The following is a 7086-nucleotide window of genomic DNA, read 5'->3' on the forward strand; positions in this document are numbered from 1 at the left end:
GCTGGATCAAAAAAGAACCGGGCGACCCGTTAAAATTGCTTAGCCGAGGTCCTGGAAGCCTAACACGGCGTGTTCTTGTGCAAAAAGCCGCTCCCGAGCTCCAGCTGGAAGTGTAAAAAGAACCAGGCTGGATAAAAAAAAGAACCGGGCTGGTTCAAAAAAGAACCGGGCAACCCGTTAAAATTGCTTAGCCGAGGTCCTGGAAGCCTAACACGGCGTGATCTTGTGCAAAAAGCCGCTCCCGAGCTCCAGCTGGAAGTGTAAAAAGAACCGGGCTGGATAAAAAAAGAACCGGGCTGGATAAAAAAAAAGAACCGGGCGACCCGTTAAAATTGCTTAGCCGAGGTCCTGGAAGCCTAACACGGCGTGATCTTGTGCAAAAAGCCGCTCCCGAGCTCCAGCTGGAAGTGTAAAAAGAACCAGGCTGGATAAAAAAAAGAACCGGGCTGGATCAAAAAAGAACCGGGCGACCCGTTAAAATTGCTTAGCCGAGGTCCTGGAAGCCTAACACGGCGTGTTCTTGTGCAAAAAGCCGCTCCCGAGCTCCAGCTGGAAGTGTAAAAAGAACCAGGCTGGATAAAAAAAAGAACCGGGCTGGATCAAAAAAGAACCGGGCGACCCGTTAAAATTGCTTAGCCGAGGTCCTGGAAGCCTAACACGGCGTGTTCTTGTGCAAAAAGCCGCTCCCGAGCTCCAGCTGGAAGTGTAAAAAGAACCAGGCTGGATAAAAAAAAGAACCGGGCTGGATCAAAAAAGAACCGGGCGACCCGTTAAAATTGCTTAGCTGAGGTCCTGGAAGCCTAACACGGCGTGATCTTGTGCAAAAAGCCGCTCCCGAGCTCCAGCTGGAAGTGTAAAAAGAACCGGGCTGGATAAAAAAAAAGAACCGGGCTGGTTCAAAAAAGAACCGGGCAACCCGTTAAAATTGCTTAGCCGAGGTCCTGGAAGCCTAACCCGGCGTGATCTTGCCCGAAAGTCGGCCTCTATACTTCCATTTTAGGTACCAGGGGCTATTAGTGTACTTGGTCCCACTAGTCAGTGTACTCATCCAGTTACCCCCCGTTTTCCAAAACACCATCGGCACGTATAAGGGGGGGACTCTTGAGAGAGATGAGGTATATGGCAGCGCAACACCAATCCGCTCCGCGCTGGTTCCCATGTCGGCTACGGATGAATAAAACCAGCCTGTCCCCCCTGGAGCTCACGAGACACGGAATTTTTTCTAAGTGCCAACGGCTCTTCCGAGCAAACGTGTCCGCTCCGGCTGGTTCCCCCGTCGGCCTCGAATGACGAAAAATGCCGGTCTCCGCCCGGAGCTCATGACAAACGAAAAATTTTCTAAGTGCCAACGGCACTAGCGAGCGAATGTGTCCGCTCGGCGCTGGTTCCCGGGTCGAACCCGGAAGACGAAAAACGCCGCTCTCCGCCCGGAGCTCATGACAAACGAAAAATTTTCTAAGTGCCAACGGCACTAGCGAGCGAATGTGTCCGCTCGGCGCTGGTTCCCGGGTCGAACCCGGAAGACGAAAAACGCCGCTCTCCGCCCGGAGCTCATGACAAACGAAAATTTTTCTAAGTGCCAACGGCACTAGCGAGCGAATGTGTCCGCTCGGCGCTGGTTCCCGGGTCGAACCCGGAAGACGAAAAACGCCGCTCTCCGCCCGGAGCTCATGACAAACGAAAAATTTTCTAAGTGCCAACGGCACTAGCGAGCGAATGTGTCCGCTCGGCGCTGGTTCCCGGGTCGAACCCGGAAGACGAAAAACGCCGCTCTCCGCCCGGAGCTCATTACAAACGAAAAATTTTCTAAGTGCCAACGGCACTAGCGAGCGAATGTGTCCGCTCGGCGCTGGTTCCCGGGTCGAACCCGGAAGACGAAAAACGCCGCTCTCCGCCCGGAGCTCATGACAAACGAAAAATTTTCTAAGTGCCAACGGCACTAGCGAGCGAATGTGTCCGCTCGGCGCTGGTTCCCGGGTCGAACCCGGAAGACGAAAAACGCCGCTCTCCGCCCGGAGCTCATGACAAACGAAAAATTTTCTAAGTGCCAACGGCACTAGCGAGCGAATGTGTCCGCTCGGCGCTGGTTCCCGGGTCGAACCCGGAAGACAAAAAACGCCGGTCTCCGCCCGGAGCTCATGACAAACGAAAAATTTTCTAAGTGCCAACGGCACTAGCGAGCGAATGTGTCCGCTCGGCGCTGGTTCCCGGGTCGAACCCGGAAGACGAAAAACGCCGCTCTCCGCCCGGAGCTCATGACAAACGAAAAATTTTCTAAGTGCCAACGGCACTTGCGAGCGAATGTGTCCGCTCGGCGCTGGTTCCCGGGTCGGACCCGGAAGACGAAAAACGCCGGTCTCCGCCCGGAGCTCATGACAAACGAAAAATTTTCTAAGTGCCAACGGCACTAGCGAGCGAATGTGTCCGCTCGGCGCTGGTTCCCGGGTCGGACCCGGAAGACGAAAAACGCCGGTCCTCGCCTGGAGGTCCCAGCAAAATCGGCGAAAAAACGACTAAGTGTCAACTTTCGAAAAAACGACTAAGTGCCCACGGCTCTGCGGGGCTTGTGAGTCCGCCCCGCGCCGGTTCGGTGGTCGGCCTCAAAAAGCAAAAAATCAGCCTCTCTCCCTGGAGCTCACCTCGAGGTACCAGGGGGTGAGGTACCCGGGCTAAGGTGCAGTACCTTTTTTGGTCTTCAGGTGCGCCAGAGTACAATGAAATGGTCCCAGTAGTCAGTGTACTCATCGACTTTCCCCCCGTTTTCCAAAGCACCTCGTTTACGAGTATGGAGGAGATGGTGCTGGTCTCCCCACGGCGTCGGACACGCCGTCCTCGACAGCACAAGGTCGGATAGAAGACCTGGAAAGCGCCGTGGCACGCGCTGGAGGTGGGCACTTTGGCGAAAAAACGACTAAGTGTCAACTTTCGAAAAAACGACTAAGTGTCAACTTTCGAAAAAACGGCTAAGTGTCAACTTTCGAAAAAACGACTAAGTGTCACCTCTCTGAAAAAATGGCAAAGTGTCGCCTCTCTGAAAATTTTCTAAGTGCCCACGGCTCTGCGGGCTCGTGCATCCGAGCCGCGCCGGTTCTGCAACCGGCCTAGAATGACGAAAAATAACGGTCTCCTCCTGGAGCTCACAGCCAATTGTGGCGAAAAAGTGGCAAAGTGCCCACGGCTCTGCGGGCTCGTGCATCCGACCCGCGCCGGTTCTGCAGCCGGCCTAGAATGACGAAAAATAACGGTCTCCTCCTGGAGCTCACAGCCAACTTGGCAAAAAGTTTCTAAGTGCCCACGGCCCTGCCGAGCTTTGGCGTCCGCCCAGCGCCGGTTCCGCAGTCGGCCTCGAATGACGAAAAATAACGGTCTCCTCCTGGAGCTCACAGCCAACTTGGCAAAAAGTTTCTAAGTGCCCACGGCCCTGCCGAGCTTTGGCGTCCGCTCAGCGCCGGTTCCGCAGTCGGCCTCGAATGACGAAAAATAACGGTCTCCTCCTGGAGCTCACAGCCAACTTGGCAAAAAGTTTCTAAGTGCCCACGGCCCTGCCGAGCTTTGGCGTCCGCCCAGCGCCGGTTCCGCAGTCGGCCTCGAATGACGAAAAATAACGGTCTCCTCCTGGAGCTCACAGCCAACTTGGCAAAAAGTTTCTAAGTGCCCACGGCCCTGCCGAGCTTTGGCGTCCGCCCAGCGCCGGTTCCGCAGTCGGCCTCGAATGACGAAAAATAACGGTCTCCTCCTGGAGCTCACAGCCAACTTGGCAAAAAGTTTCTAAGTGCCCACGGCCCTGCCGAGCTTTGGCGTCCGCCCAGCGCCGGTTCCGCAGTCGGCCTCGAATGACGAAAAATAACGGTCTCCTCCTGGAGCTCACAGCCAACTTGGCAAAAAGTTTCTAAGTGCCCACGGCCCTGCCGAGCTTTGGCGTCCGCCCAGCGCCGGTTCCGCAGTCGGCCTCGAATGACGAAAAATAACGGTCTCCTCCTGGAGCTCACAGCCAACTTGGCAAAAAGTTTCTAAGTGCCCACGGCCCTGCCGAGCTTTGGCGTCCGCTCAGCGCCGGTTCCGCAGTCGGCCTCGAATGACGAAAAATAACGGTCTCCTCCTGGAGCTCACAGCCAACTTGGCAAAAAGTTTCTAAGTGCCCACGGCCCTGCCGAGCTTTGGCGTCCGCCCAGCGCCGGTTCCGCAGTCGGCCTCGAATGACGAAAAATAACGGTCTCCTCCTGGAGCTCACAGCCAACTTGGCAAAAAGTTTCTAAGTGCCCACGGCCCTGCCGAGCTTTGGCGTCCGCCCAGCGCCGGTTCCGCAGTCGGCCTCGAATGACGAAAAATAACGGTCTCCTCCTGGAGCTCACAGCCAACTTGGCAAAAAGTTTCTAAGTGTCACATCTCTGAAAAAACGGCTAAGTGTCGACTTTCGAAAAAACGGCAAAGTGTCACATCTCTGAAAAAACGGCTAAGTGTCGACTTTCGAAAAAACGGCTAAGTGTCAACTTTCGAAAAAACGGCTAAGTGTCGCCTCTCTGAAAAAACGGCAAAGTGTCAACTTTCGAAAAAACGACAGAGTGTCGCCTCTCTGAAAAAACGACTAAGTGTCGACTCTGAGAAAATGGCAAAGTGCCCACGGCTCTGCGGGCTCGTGCATCCGACCCGCGCCGGTTCCCCAGCCGGCCTGAAATAAGGCAAAACCAGCCTCTCCGCCTGGAGCTCAGAGCCAACTTGGCGAATATTTTCTAAGTGCCCACGGCTCTGCGTGGCTACGGCGTCTGCCCAGCGCCGGTTCCTGGGTCGAACCCCGAGGACGAGGAATGCCGGTCTCCGCCTGGAGGTCCCAGCTTAATCGGCGAAAATTTTCTAAGTGCCCACGGCTCTGCCGGGCTCGTGCATCCGACCCGCGCCGGTTCCCCAGCCGGCCTGAAATAAGGCAAAACCAGGCTCTCCCCCTGGAGCTCAGAGCCAATTGTGGCGAAAAAACGACTAAGTGTCAACTTTCGAAAAAACGACTAAGTGTCAACTTTCCAAAAAAACGGCTAAGTGTCGACTTTCGAAAAAACGGCTAAGTGTCAACTTTCGAAAAAACGACTAAGTGTCGCCTCTGAAAAAACGACTAAGTGTCGCCTCTCTGAAAAAACGACTAAGTGCCCACGGCTCTGCGGGGCTTGTGAGTCCGCCCCGCGCCGGTTCGGCGGTCGGCCTCAAAAAGCGAAAAATCAGCCTCTCTCCCTGGAGCTCACCAAAAATTTGTCGAAATTTTTCTAAGTTCTCCTCGAGGTACCAGGGGGTGAGGTACCCGGGCTAAGGTGCAGTACCTTTTTTGGTCTTCAGGTGCGCCAGAGTACAATGAAATGGTCCCAGTAGTCAGTGTACTCATCGACTTTCCCCCCGTTTTCCAAAGCACCCCGTTTACGAGTATGGAGGAGATGGTGCTGGTCTCCCCACGGCGTCGGACACGCCGTCCTCGACAGCACAAGGTCGGATAGAAGACCTGAAAAGCGCCGTGGCACGCGCTGGAGGTGTCACTGTGGCGAAAAAGTGACTAAGTGTCAACTTTCGAAAAAACGGCTAAGTGTCAACTTTCGAAAAAACGGCTAAGTGTCAACTTTCGAAAAAACTGCTAAGTGTCAACTTTCGAAAAAACGACTAAGTGTCGCCTCTCTGAAAAAACGGCAAAGTGTCAACTTTCGAAAAAACGACTAAGTGTCAACTTTCGAAAAAACGACTAAGTGTCACCTCTCTGAAAAAATGGCAAAGTGTCAACTGCGAATGTGGTGGTGCATGGAAGGAAGTGGAGGACGGCCGCCTCCTTAAACACAGGCCGGAGAGGAGCGTCAGGGCCAGGCTCCTCAAACATGGACCGAGTGTCGCCCTTAACACAGACCAAGGGGAGGACGGCCGCCTCCTTAAACACAGGCCGGAGAGGAGCGTCAGGGCCAGGCTCCTCAAACATGGACCGAGTGTCGCCCTTAACACAGACCAAGGGGAGGACGGCCGCCTCCTTAAACACAGGCCGGAGAGGAGCGTCAGGGCCAGGCTCCTCAAACATGGACCGAGTGTCGCCCTTAACACGGACCAAGGGGAGGACGGCCGCCTCCTTAAACACAGGCCGGAGAGGAGCGTCAGGGCCAGGCTCCTCAAACATGGACCGAGTGTCGCCCTTAACACGGACCAAGGGGAGGACGGCCGCCTCCTTAAACACAGGCCGGAGAGGAGCGTCAGGGCCAGGCTCCTCAAACATGGACCGAGTGTCGCCCTTAACACAGACCAAGGGGAGGACGGCCGCCTCCTTAAACACAGGCCGGAGAGGAGCGTCAGGGCCAGGCTCCTCAAACATGGACCGAGTGTCGCCCTTAACACGGACCAAGGGGAGGACGGCCGCCTCCTTAAACACAGGCCGGAGAGGAGCGTCAGGGCCAGGCTCCTCAAACATGGACCGAGTGTCGCCCTTAACACGGACCAAGGGGAGGACGGCCGCCTCCTTAAACACAGGCCGGAGAGGAGCGTCAGGGCCAGGCTCCTCAAACATGGACAGAGTGTCGCCCTTAACACAGACCAAGCGGAGGACGGCCGCCTCCCTAAATACAGGCCGAACCGGAGCGCGAGTGTCGCTCCTTAAACACGGACCGAGTGGAGGACGGCCGCCTCCTTAAACACAGGCCGAACAAAATGACACAAAGTGTCAACTGCGAATGTTGTCCATCCAAGGAAGGAGCGTGATGCCCGGCCGGCTCCTTAAACACAGGCCGAGAGTCGCCCCGGACGGTCCGCCTCGCGGCGCCCGTCTGCTCGGATAAAATGACACAAAGTGTCAACTACGAATGTTGTCCATCCAAGGAGGGAGCGTGATGCCCGGCCGGCTCCGAAAACACAGGCCGAGAGTCGCCCCGGACGGTCCGCCTCGCGGCGCCCGTCTGCTCGGATAAAATGACACAAAGTGTCAACTGCGAATGTTGTCCATCCAAGGAAGGAGCGTGATGCCCGGCCGGCTCCTTAAACACAGGCCGAGAGTCGCCCCGGACGGTCCGCCTCGCGGCGCCCGCCCGCTCGGATAAAATGACACAAAGTGTCAACTACGAATGTTGTCCATCCAAG

This window comes from Syngnathus leptorhynchus, unplaced genomic scaffold, assembly GCF_054491065.1.
Source record: "Syngnathus leptorhynchus isolate UIUO unplaced genomic scaffold, UIUO_Slep HiC_scaffold_232, whole genome shotgun sequence".
Classification (NCBI taxonomy): Eukaryota; Metazoa; Chordata; class Actinopteri; order Syngnathiformes; family Syngnathidae; genus Syngnathus; species Syngnathus leptorhynchus.